Genomic DNA, 12,500 nt, shown 5'->3' on the forward strand with positions numbered 1-12,500 from the left:
AAGGTAATCCACCCGGCCCTTCCCCAACCTATAGTTGGGAAGCGGAAGATAACGAAAGGGAGACAAAGTCCTTAACTAAATCATAACACACGTCTACATCATAACACAAGCTACCCATTCCATCTATCATATCAGTCGAGTCGATCCGATTCGTTCTTATCTATAGATAACGCAAGAGAGAACTTATGACTTCGCGGATGGAGAGGGATTCGAACCCCCGGTATTCCTATCAATACTTCGGTTTTCAAGACCGACTCTTTCAACCGCTCAGACATCCATCCCCTTCGCGCTTCGCCCGCCCTATCTATCCGCGCGCTGGCAGGTAGGGGCTTATCTATGTGATTCGCTACGCTTGCTTGCGCCTATCGGCGGACTCTATTGCCTGCCGGTTAGCGAAACTTTTCCGGTAGTACGAATTGCTACGCTTCGCTTGTTTCTATATGATAATATGCACCTTGGTTGCTGCGCTCCCTGCGGGTAATAGCAAGAGAGTGAAGAACGAATGATCCTCCAAACAAAAAGAGTGATTGAGTCCGACTAAAGCGAGTGAGTGAAAGGCGTGGCAAGAGAGCGAGTTCGACTCGCGAACGATCAGCAAGTGAAAGGACCATCCTTTTACGCCAGTACTGTTGCGAGACTGGTACTTGGCGGCTCACAAGCAACATATAGACGTTGGTTGCCCATCACTCACTCGCTCTTTTTTGAAGGCTCTTTCTATTCTCTTTCTAGTATGGTTCCCCCATAATCACACTGAACGCCCAGTTTCGCAGAGCAGCTCCCTCCCCAGCCCACAGCATAGTGTGGAATCTGGATCGTTTCATCGAGCACCATTCCTTTTAGATAGAAAGGTGTTCTGACTCTATTGGATCAAGTCATAACCTACGCCTTCTACTAGTATACTACCTACTATGGAGAGACTAAGCTCTATATTTAGAGATTGGACTCTCTTACTGTGATTAGCCCCAGAAGCTGTTCCCAAGCCACTCAACTACTACTCCTTACCCTTGTCACTTAAAGGGCGAAGTCGCTGAAGCGAGTCTAAAGGCCAAAGAGTGATCTTTGAACGCTACTACGCATCCTTACTAATAGTATAGCGTAAGGTAGGTTTGGGTTATAGCAGGACTTGAACCTGCGACCATTAGGTTAAAAGCCCAATGCTCTACCAACTGAGCTATACACCCAAAAAAAGATTGAGTAGTAAATAAGGATTGGTGCGGAAAAGAAAAGAGGGCGGCCCCTCTTCTTCTCATCATATTAAAGGGGCTTGGGCTCTAAAGCCGGCCTTACTCAACAAGCACCTTCATTAGTAAGGTTGCTTGTTTCCACTCATTGAAGATTCTATCTAAAAAGAAGGTCAACGGGGGATACTAAAGTTGCTCTCACTGACACCATCTACGAGAAGGTGAGGTCGTCTTTCTTTCCAGCCATCATACGGTTCGCCTTAAAGCCTTAAAGACGGAGAAAGGGAGGAGCAGTTATCTATGTAATTACGGTCTTTGTTGACCGTTGTTCCGGTCAAGCACTCTCTTTTCTTTGTCCAATTCCGTCTTACCAAACAAGACTGACTTCTGACCAACCCGCGAAGGGTTGTGAGGTTGGACCAGGTACGAAGAATGAATCTATATCTGTGTACGGAAGTTGCTGGCCGGCGGCCGCTCAACTGTTCGAGCGCAATGCAGTGGTGGTTGGTTCCGATTCGACAAGGGTAGAATGCCTGGTCGAAGGTCCAGTACAGTAGGTAGCAGGTGTGTTCGTTTTGGCTCCCGAACGAGAACGATAAATAAATAGGCGATGCGCCATCCTTGCTGCTACGTACGTTGACCTTGACTTGACGGATTCATCCAATTGAACTCACACTCAAAGGAGGACCACAAGCTCGGGGCTCGACGAAACAGAAAGTATCAGCATTCAGAAACTTCTTGGGGTTAGCAGTGAAAGAAAGAGCCCGGCATTCATTTCTTCATTCATATTCATAGCTGAGTCTACTAAAAGAGAGACCAGCCTCATCGTGGTGATTAGAGGACATCTCTGATCGTTCACCTCTAATGTGACACGTTCCCTCCCAGTTATATGATCAACGGGATCAGTCGGCTAGAGAGCGGGGCTATTCTTCTTCCGGGGAGGCAAAGTCGTCCCCTCTACTGATCGAACCCTCAGTTCGAAGGTCTTCGTCAACATGTTTACGAGGCTCCAGTCTTCGGCGGGGTCACCATTACTTGACTTAGAAAGGCGAACATCTGGCAAGGGAAAACGCAGTGCGCCTGGTGCAAATGGCTTTCTTTTTTCATGATATACCAATCAGAATGGAGGGCCCTACCTACGTACATGATTAATAGAATCACTACGTAGGGGGGGGCGGTCAACTTGATGCGGGAGAGGCATGAGTGCAGTTCGATCTTTTGTGTATTCGTTTGTAGTGAGTAGGGCCTCTTTCTCGTTGATCAGTTCGCCTCCGCTCTATTGAAAGGTCTCCATTCCTACGGCGGTTTTGTCAACGAACGCGTCTCGGGCTGGATTGACTAACCTAACCCTTAAGGGGGGCCTTGCCATAGTTGGGTGCTCTGCTTTAGTGTGATTGACGAAGGCTAGGCTAGGTTTGGTAATACCCAAAACAAATGAAAAGAGATCGGGGGTCGATAGTTGGCAAGGAACTTGATCCCCCAAAAAAAGGGGCAGCTGCGGTCGAACTCTAATTCTGGAAATAAGTCGGGGCCCTTTTACCAAGTTTACCGGATAGAAGATGATAGAGGGCCAACTATCGTTGCGTTGCACAAGATGGTGCCGTCTCACTTCGAGTTTCTTCCTTCGTAGTCAATTCTGATGATACGCTTCGGCGATGTTACCTACCAAATAAAAGGCCTGCTAGGTGATCGAAATCGCTCAGGTCAGTGAGGACTCACTCACTCACCTACTCCCTATCTAATCTAATAATTTCTTCTATCTACTGAATTCAAAAGGCGACCCGCCGCGCCGGGCTATAAGATAAGATACAGCTGTTGTACTACTTGACTGGTAAGAAAAAGCTTACGTAAGAACTGGAAGAGTCCTTGTATGTACGGTAACCCTCTCTTCCGCTATTGGTGGACTGTTGCACAGAAAGGCCGACAGAAAGAACGTTTCTTAGCGCGCTTTTCAAGCGCTTAGCTTCTGCTAGCGGCGGGCGGTAAGGCCATAAAGTAAGTTCAGTTGGAAGTCTAAGCCAAGAAGGTACGAACGAAAGTGACGGGCCCCTTTAGAGATAGGGTAGGGGGGCGGCTCTCTTGTGGTAGTAATTGCGAACATCTCTCCTTTATCTCTTAGCGTGCACAGTTTGCTTGCATGCCGCCTTAGGCACATCTTTCTTTCTTAGTTTCACGCTGGCCTAATGAATGAATGAAAGTCAGTCTTTAGTAAGCGTATATAAGCAGCTGTTTAGTGTATAAGCAATTCTTTAGTGGCCGTACCGAAAGGTACGTACGGCGGAGGTTGGTTGAAGATGATGTTACGCGGCGTTCAGAACCAGCCTTGAAGTGAATAAATTAGAAAGAACGAAGAAGTAAGGAAATGAGACGACTTTTTCTTGAACTATATCATAAACAGATCTTCCCCTCCACACCAATCACGAGTTTTTCTCCATTCCTCTCGTATATCGTCGTAACGCCCTTAATGCTAGGTTTTGAAAAAGACTTTTCATGTCATTTCCATTTAGGTCCGATTCGGATCCCTCCGTTGTTTTCTTTTCCTCCCGCACCTTTTCCTCGAAATGAGAAAGAAGATGGTACACTCGAATTGTATTATATAAGTGCTTATTGCTTGCCAAAGATCCTACTTCTACAATTGGTAGGTCACCGGGTTATTCAAATAAGTTGTGTTTTCTGTGGTTTTCCCATGTTACAACTTCCGTACCAATTCGGTCGATCCGGAATGGATCGGTTAAACATTCCACTAGGGAGCCTGTCTTGACTCTTCTGTGTGGTATTCATTCTCGTTCGGCTCTTGGAATCACATCCAGCAGTGGTTGGAACAGCTCGCAAAATCCAAGCACTTCACCTACTTTATTGCCCCTAACCCTTTCTCGTACCTCTATTGAAACAGAATGGTTTCATGTTCTTTTATCGATTGGTTATTTTTTCCTCTCCGTTCGTATCTCTTTTTCCAATTTCGGTCTCGATTAGTTTACAAGATTGAATGGCCCAATTCTCCTCCGGACCCTCGATTCGATTGTTTTCCAAGAATGTTGAGCCGGGTATGTAAGCTATGTATCTGGGAGGAACAACAAAGAAGGGCTTTCGTTTTTTACACCGTCTTGCAGCTATTAGAATTATTATTAAAAAAAAAAAAAAATTCTTATTTTTCATTGTACTATATATAATATATTAAAAAAAAGGGTACATAATATATCATACACGTACATAAATCAGTCCTGCATTTCCTCTCTAATAATGTCATTAAGGGCTAAGGGAGGTCTCTTGGGTACATTAAGACATAACTCGACATCCCGTAATAAAGTCGGCGGCTCTATTGCTCTCCCTCCAACAATGGGTGACTCTAAAAGACTGTAAGCTCTTGCATTTTCAGTGAAGCTCAGTAGCATATTTCTCGCTTATGGGGCTTGCATTGGAGTTAATCATCTTGACTGCATATAATGAGTCAGACTCTACCCAAAGGTTCTGAATGCCCATTTTTGATTAAATCGCTTACTAGAGCATGGTCTGGGAGACCTGTTTCCCTTATAACAGTGACCTCGTACCTGTAGCTGATCGGGCCATCTCGTTGCCACGGACAATGCCACAGCTTCGTGCTTTCGCTATTACAAATCTGACACTTTATAGCATTAGCCACATCTTCCCTTACCGATACCCCTCCAAGACTAAGAGCAGTCGGATGGAAGATTAGCCACCCAAATAGAATGTTTCCTGAGATATCTAAAATTAACCCATTTAGTCCAAATGGACCCATTATCATTAACTACTCTCCAGAAAAGCTTTAACATGGCAGTCCTATTCCAGCCCTCAATAGTTCTTAAACCCAATCCACCTTCATCCTTCGGTCTACATTGGACCAGCTGATCGTATGGATCTTATAGGTGGGTTCGGGGCCTGACCAAAAGAAATCCCGAATGCTCAATGAAATGGATTTCAAGATCTTCTCCGGAAGCCTGAAAGCGGACGACCAATAGATGTGAAGGCTTGCAAGCACTGAGGAGATGAGCTCCATTCATGACAGCAGCCTTCTTTTCCAATTGTTAATTTTTCTATTTTTCTTGTCCAAGAGAAGAGGGGAAGACAGTCGGAGTGTCTCAATCTGGTAGATACTAGGGGCAGTCCCCAGTATTTGAGAGGGAGCTGCACCTCACGGAAGCCAAGAGTACGAATGATTTTTCGTTTGACTTTATAACTGGTGGCCGAGAATGATAGGGAACATTTGGCTTTATTAATCCTAAGACCTGGCTAGCTGTGAAACTAATTCAGCACTTGGTTGATAGCCACCGCATTACGCACGGAGCTATCTGCGAAAATGAGCACATCATCAGCATATATTCTATTTCGAAACATAGAGTTTATGAAAGATTCTTGAATGGGTGATCCGGTTGTTGTTTACTTCCCTGTTAAAAAGCTGGCTGAATATTTCCATGACTAGGGTGAAAAGATAGGCTCGTTGAGACCTGTCTCAATCAAACCGCAGCCCCCCCTGAAGAAGCTAGATGGAGATCCGTTAATCATAACTGCAAATGACACTATGGAGATACATTATCTAATCTATCTTACCTAAATTGAAGGAAACTTCAAGGATTCAAGGGTATTGAGGACAGCATCCCAAGGAACGGAGTCGTACGCCTTGCGAATATCTAACTTGGCGCAAAACAAAACTTAGGAGTTCCTTTGTCTCTATGAAAGTTACGGACCAGCTCGTGAGCCAGAAGAATGTTTTCACTGATGTTCCCGCCTTTAATGAAAGCCGACTGATAGGGACCCACCAACTCATCAAGCATTTCCCTAAGCCGATTCGCCAAAATTTGTGAGATTTCTTTTTTTACAAGCACGTTGCACAATGAAATAGGTCTGAACTTCTCAAAGACCTCCGGGTTATCCACCTTAGGGATCAGCTCAAGGAAAGTAAAGTTGACCTGTTTTAACAGCTTTCCACTTCGAAAGAAGTTCGATACAGCTTTGCACACATCATGTTTGATGATTCCCCAACAGACCTAAAAAAAGTGGGCATTGAATCCGTCCAGACCGGGGGCTTTATCCGGGTGAAAACTCAGCACAACCTTCTCGATTTCATCCGCCGTGACCTGTAGAATTAATCCTAGCTACTGATCCTCAGTAAGTACTCTAAAAAACGGAAAGGAAAATGGCTGTTCACATTGCAAGATCTGATCTGTCTCAAGATGTTTTGGAAATGAGAAACTGCAGCAGCCTTGATGCCTTTCTCCCCATTAACCATGTGGCCGTTATCATCTTTAATGGAACGCAAAGTCTTTCGGGCTCTTCTTTCGGATAAGGCAGCTCATATAGTTCTTGTCTTTCTATCTCCATTTTTCAACCACAGGACCCGAAATTTCTGTCTCATAAGAGACTCCTCCGCGTCAAGCATTGCATGTTGTTCATATAGTTTTCGAGTTTCATCCATCGCTGCTTGCTCCACAGTTCGGAGAAAGGAGGGATGATTAGACTGCGCATTAATAAACCTTTAAGGTTTATGGCTGTGCTGCACTGAGTGATTCAACTGAATAATGACTAGAGCATGGTCAGAGAATCCATTAGTACCAGTAAGAATTCTAGCTTCGGAGAAGAGAGTAACAATCTCATGGTTAACCAGAATTCTGTCTAACTTGCAAGCGGCCGAACTTTTTGTTAGACTACGTGAAGGACCATTTTGGTTCCACCAAAGCAAGGGCTTCAATGGTTTCATTGAATTCCATGATGAATCGGGTTGCTGAAAAACACTTTCTAAAGGTCACAAAGAGGAGAAAGCTTACTGACTCAAGAACGCATTCTCCTTCGTATCAGCAACCTGCCGGTGGTACCACCGCTCTCCAGGAAACTAACGGCTCGCAGCTGTTCAGCCGCTTCTCTAGGAGATGTGCCGCTGACTGGGTTCAGGACACAACCATCGTCCGAATCGTCTGCTACCAAGTCAATGGGGGCCTTTGGTTGGAACCCATAACAAACTGAAAAAGCACTTCTGCCGGTCGACGAATGCGTGCTCCGGTTGTAGCAGTGTTGAATGAACGGCGGGTTTGTTTACCCAGACCGGGTAACCAACAAGGTGGTCCCGATGTTAGATTCTCAACATTTAAACCGACGGTTCTATTGGTGACCCATTCCAAATAAGCTGGCCGCTTTTACTTTGATTAGCCTTTAAGAAATAGGGGGTGCTGTGCTCCTCTTCATTTGCTCCCGTTAACGACCACAAAGGCATACATAGAAGGCAGATGAGAGAAAGCGCTCGATGAACGATGATTGAAGATTGCAGCATATTTTTTATAAAGACAGCAGTAGACCACTACATTTTTGAAGCAGAATTCGGCCAGCGCATCAACCTGGTACAAAATGGCCATCTTACTAAATCCGAAAGGTCGACTACGACAAAAACGTAGTTATTCTCCCCTTGTTGAGATAGGGCAATCGTCCTACGAAATCTATGGTTATGCTTTTCCCATGGCCAGGAAGGTATTGGGCTGATAAAGCCCTAACTTCCTGTTGGACGGCTTCGACGTGCTGCATAGAGCACACACAACCCATCACCGTTGGGCATCTGCTTCTATCCTGGGCCAATAAGAATGCCTTTCCAGGTGAGCCAGAGTTTGATCAACTCCAAAGTGTAATCCAACTCTGGCGTCATGAAGGACCGCGAGACGCCTTTCTTTGCCCGACATACTCTGCCGTCTTTGTAGAGTAAGTCGTCTAGCCGGCTGTAGCCATCTGCTGTCTGCAGTCGGGCTGTCTTCTCCCAGACGCCTTTCGACGTCCTTCCGAGTACTCCGCCGTAAAGTCCCCGAAGTCCAATAAAGTGGTAGAAAGAGCAGTTGCGGCGCTTTACTAATAACATAAAAAGGACAGAAAATCTGCAACCGGCGTTGGCCCTTCTTTTCTTGTACTTTCTCACCAACCCCAGGAACTGAAACTCACTTCATATGACGCGCCTCCTGAAGCTTGGACTGCTTTTGTAGATACTGAAGGGGCTTGTTGATCAGAGTGGCCTATTCGTAAAGCGCCTCCTTCCCGAGCAAATAGTGCCCCCAGTCTTTCACAGCCAGCACTATCGTGTACATCTCCTTCTCGTACGTGGGATAGTTTAAGACGGCTGTATTGAACATCTCACTGTGGTACGCGACCACTCAGCCGTCTTGCCATAAAACGGCTCCCAAAGCACGAGCAGAAGCGTCCGTCTCGATTTCGAACGGCTTCTGAACGTCTGGCATGGCCAGAACCGGTGCTTCGCAGACTTTCTCCTTAAGTGCCTGGAATGCACGCTCTGGATCCTCTCCTCATCGAAACGTCTCTTTCTTTTCTAGGCCCCGAGTAAGATCAACCGGGAGTAGTTCTTTATGAATCTTTAATGCGGAGGTAGTTGGTCATGCCGAGGAAACTCCTTACCTCCGTCAGGGGTTGGCCATTTCCGGACAGACTTCGTCTTCTCAGGATCTATCTTGACTCCGGATGAGCCGATGATGTGCCCCAAGTATACCAGCTCTCTCATCCCTTTTTGCTTAGTTGTAAGTAAGCTCTTCTCCGTATTGGCTTTCCGCTGGTGCTCACGCAGAGCTTCTAGAACAGTCTCCACGTGTTTCAGATGGTCTTGCTATAAACCAGATGTCGTCGTCGTAGACCGTGACGAATTCATCCAATCGTTATAAGGCCTAAGAACATCGTTCATCAGCCGCATAAAGGTTGCAGGTGCGTTGGCCTTACCGTAATAGGGCCGAATGGCATGACGATCCATTCATATAACCCTTGCCTTGTCTTTAACGCGGTCTTACAACGCCTTCCACCACTTGCACTTGGTGGTATCCCGACTTCAAGTCTATCTTGGTGAAGTAACGGGCTCCCTCTTCAATCCATAGTTCTGTCATCCACCCGTCGATCGTCATGAAGTATAGAATGTGCATCTCCCCATCCATCACCAGTAAAGGGGGGCATAGAAGCTCGTATCGGGACCCATGAGGGGTGAGATAGCTCCCAAGCGCCATCCTCTGATCTTTCTCCTAGCTATTTTTTCCTCTCCCTCCAGCTGGCCCCTGACCGGACCCACCGGCATTCGATCCCAGATTCCTTCCAATAGAGACTCCGTTTCCAGGGAATCAGTCCTTTCCGAACCACCAACTCAATCTCTTCCAAGCAGGGGCTGACCCGCGCTGCATCTCCAGAGCCAAGACACCGAACGAGGGGGGAGTGGGGGCTCGCGCTCATAAAAGAAGCCCGCACCACCAAGCTACAGCCGCTCCTGTTGACCAGAAGAGTCTACTTTTCAGTCGAGTCGCTTTCAATCCTCTCCCGTTGGTCGAGTCACTTCGTCCCTTTATGGTGGATTTCTTGTCTTGCCAAAAACTCTTGTTCGAAAGAACTTCAATATTGATTTTTCTTTTGCATTTTACCGGGATTTTTCGTTGTGCCCGTACTCCAACAGCTAAATCGATGGCTATTGCGCTTATTCCTCCCACTTGGGATACCATACCTTTTGCGATTCTGAACTGAATAAGAATTTCAAGTAAAGAGCTCCATCCGGCAGAAAGTCACACCGCTCACTAATCCAATGCTAACCACGTTCAGGCTTGAAAAGCGCTGAGTCGTCACAGGAAAAGAAGCACTGACTTCTTCCCTTTCCCTACGCTCGAGGTTCCGCACTCGGCTCACTAGGCCATCAAGAGCTTCTACTCGGTCGGTTAGGGCCCCAATGGCTTCAGGCATGCCGATGAGTAAGCCCACCTGGGTCTCAAGGAACTCGATTCGTTCCCGATGGGTGTGTCGTTCGGTGTTCTGGGGTTGATTCGTTGAGTCGGCCATGGATTTCTTCCCTTTCGAGGCAATCTACGCCAAAAGTCCCTGGGGCAGGAAGGGGATCCATTGAAAAAAACTCTTCTCTCTAGAGTTGTTGGGGGTCCCATAAAGCCTATTGGGCGGTCTTTCAAAGGGGCATAGCGGCATAAAGCAAGGCAATCCGTCAAAGAACCTATTCTGGGCATCTACAATTTCATTGCCTTTCGCGGCTAGCTCACTAGCTGATAGAGATGGCACGGCTCCTCCTTCAGGAAGAGCTGCAAAGGCGAAGAGCGGATCTAATGGCCCTGGCCTAGTAGCTCGGGGCGGGCATGCATCCGCAGATGTCTCCTCCTTGCTTATTAGTCGAGTGCGAGTGAAGCCAGTCCAGTCCCTGCTGCAATTGATCCATCTTTTGAAAGCCCCCAGAAGTGTTGATATGGGCCCAAAGGCCCAGGCAGAAGGTTTTTATACCTCCGAACAACTTATCTTTCATTTCAACATCCGAGGCTCCCCGACCGAGCATCAGGTTCAAAATAGAGTAGAGAGAAGTGAACCGAGATCAGCTTCCACAGGCTGGGGTTCAGGGGCAAAGGAAAGGAGGATCCGTAACCATTGAAGGGGGAGGCCGGCCGCTACACCTCTGATTGATTCGGGAGGTTATGACATATCTTGCTAAGCCCAGGCGGATCTGGGTTGATTCCCATCTTTCAAAGGCCTTCTGAATCTACGGATTTGGAGGCTGGGACAAAAACTAGAGTATATATGTTAGAACTCCTTATATTACCGTAGGTTTACAAGTAATTAATTGTTATAACTCAGTAAATTACCGTAGGTAATTGTTGGTAAGCATCACAAGTAGACACTAGAGTAGATACTATGAATAGGAGGCTAACCTTGTTAGCTCATAAGTCAGTTGACGACAGATAAGGAAAGGGGGATTCTCTTTCAACTAGAGGAGCTGGCTAGAAACAAGGGTGTTATCCTTAGTCACCTTTATAGTCGTTGTGCAGTCGTAGTTGTTCTTTAGCTGTATAGCGAAGCAAGAAATTTAGCTAAAGGCGACAGGGAAGGAGGGAATTTGAGTCGACAAAGGAGCTCACTTCTGGCTAGCTAAGGCTAGCGGTAGCAAAGTGTTCTCCTGCATCCATCTAGAAAGTCGTATTAGTTCATTAACCGCCCCACCCTATTAAGTCAGTTCGAAGCAAGGATTTCCGCTAGTAGCAGAAGGGATTCTCAGGTGAGAGGCATTCGTCTAGCTAAGAGTGAAGCGCTTTAGGTGGTTGTACGACACAGGTGTGGAAAGGCCTAAAAAAAAAGGTTTATCGGCTTTCCTAGTCTTTTTTGACTCTAACCTTAGCCTTTGCTTAGCTTATAATGTGGAGACTCTTTCTCCTAAGGCCTGCGCTACTACTACTGCACCTAGCATGATGGAAAGTGAGATGGCTTTACTATATGGTCGTAGTGCGTTGAGCCCTAGGGGGTCAAAGGCGGTTTCGGTAGGGCGAGAGCAATCTTTGATTACCTGTGCACAATGGAGTGAGTGCGGACAGAAATCGTATCCTATTTGCACCATTGGGCATGAGGTTGCCTGACGCACTACTTCTAAATGATGAGGCGAACAACACAGGTCCGGTCTCATCAGAAGTAGAGAGTGTGTTTGAGCCCACCATATCGTAAACCCTTTTAATAGACAGACTACTAAAATGAATCGTAGGTCTCTAACATAAGACTGAAGAAAACTATCTGCCAAAGTAAAAGACTGAAAAAAAGTATCCCTTCTCATGGCATCTCCTAGACCTATGACTCGATCTGGAGATCGAAGTAGGGTTGCCCTATGACCTTTAATTGCATTTCGTAAGACTATGGCTTTAGCGGTCAAGGGTTTCTTAGTGACATAATCAAGGATCCATTCTCCTCCTTTTTGGTAGCCATGTCGGTATCCATACGTATGAGCACGAGCCTGTTCAAACCTTTCCTTAATAGATATGAGAATGATTGGTTTAGGTTGGGTTAGTAAAAAAAAATAGAGACGATGATTTCATATCGATGAGTTTAGAGCTACTTTATCTTTGGAACGCTTTCCTTCCCTTCCCTCTAGTGGGGAAGCAAGCGTTCACTTATCATCCTGGTGATTCCCGGAAATGCGTCGGGAGTGGTGGTCCGGTTAGACCAACAGAAGTCATGGGATGATGACAACTAAACTCATAGGGCTAGTGTTGATTCATTCTGCTCACTAGCCAACAATATATATGCTATTTTAGGATCTTCTAAGTAGAAGATGGATTCAATCGGAAGCTCCCTGCCTGGATATACATACTGCGATGCAAACCAAGAACGAACGTCCAATCCGAGCGAGAGTTTCGGGTTTGGTGAGCGTCAAAGACGCCGTCGCGTCGACTCCCAAAGTGTGGAAAATCGCCATCAATCGTGTAAGCGCCTGTGACGACGGGAACGGTCAACACGCTTCCCTTAACGGGTTCTTGTAGGTGTTTGGACCGGATGACCAGGATGGTCTAAATCTAAACCCCAGTTTCA

General features: G+C 46.4%; 2 non-coding genes across 2 annotated transcripts; both read right to left on the reverse strand.

The window, feature by feature from the left end:
• Window positions 1-194: 194 nt before the first annotated feature.
• On the reverse strand, window positions 195-281 carry TRNAS-UGA (transfer RNA serine (anticodon UGA)). The gene has a single exon. It is a non-coding gene; the product is annotated as a tRNA-Ser (tRNA).
• Window positions 282-1,107: 826 nt separating this feature from the next.
• On the reverse strand, window positions 1,108-1,181 carry TRNAK-UUU (transfer RNA lysine (anticodon UUU)). The gene has a single exon. It is a non-coding gene; the product is annotated as a tRNA-Lys (tRNA).
• Between the last annotated feature and the right edge of the window lie 11,319 nt (window positions 1,182-12,500).

The sequence above is a fragment of the Durio zibethinus genome, unplaced genomic scaffold (assembly GCF_047325235.1).
Source record: "Durio zibethinus cultivar Kanyao isolate XHJ-2024 unplaced genomic scaffold, ASM4732523v1 HiC_scaffold_30, whole genome shotgun sequence".
Lineage (NCBI taxonomy): Eukaryota > Viridiplantae > Streptophyta > Magnoliopsida > Malvales > Malvaceae > Durio > Durio zibethinus.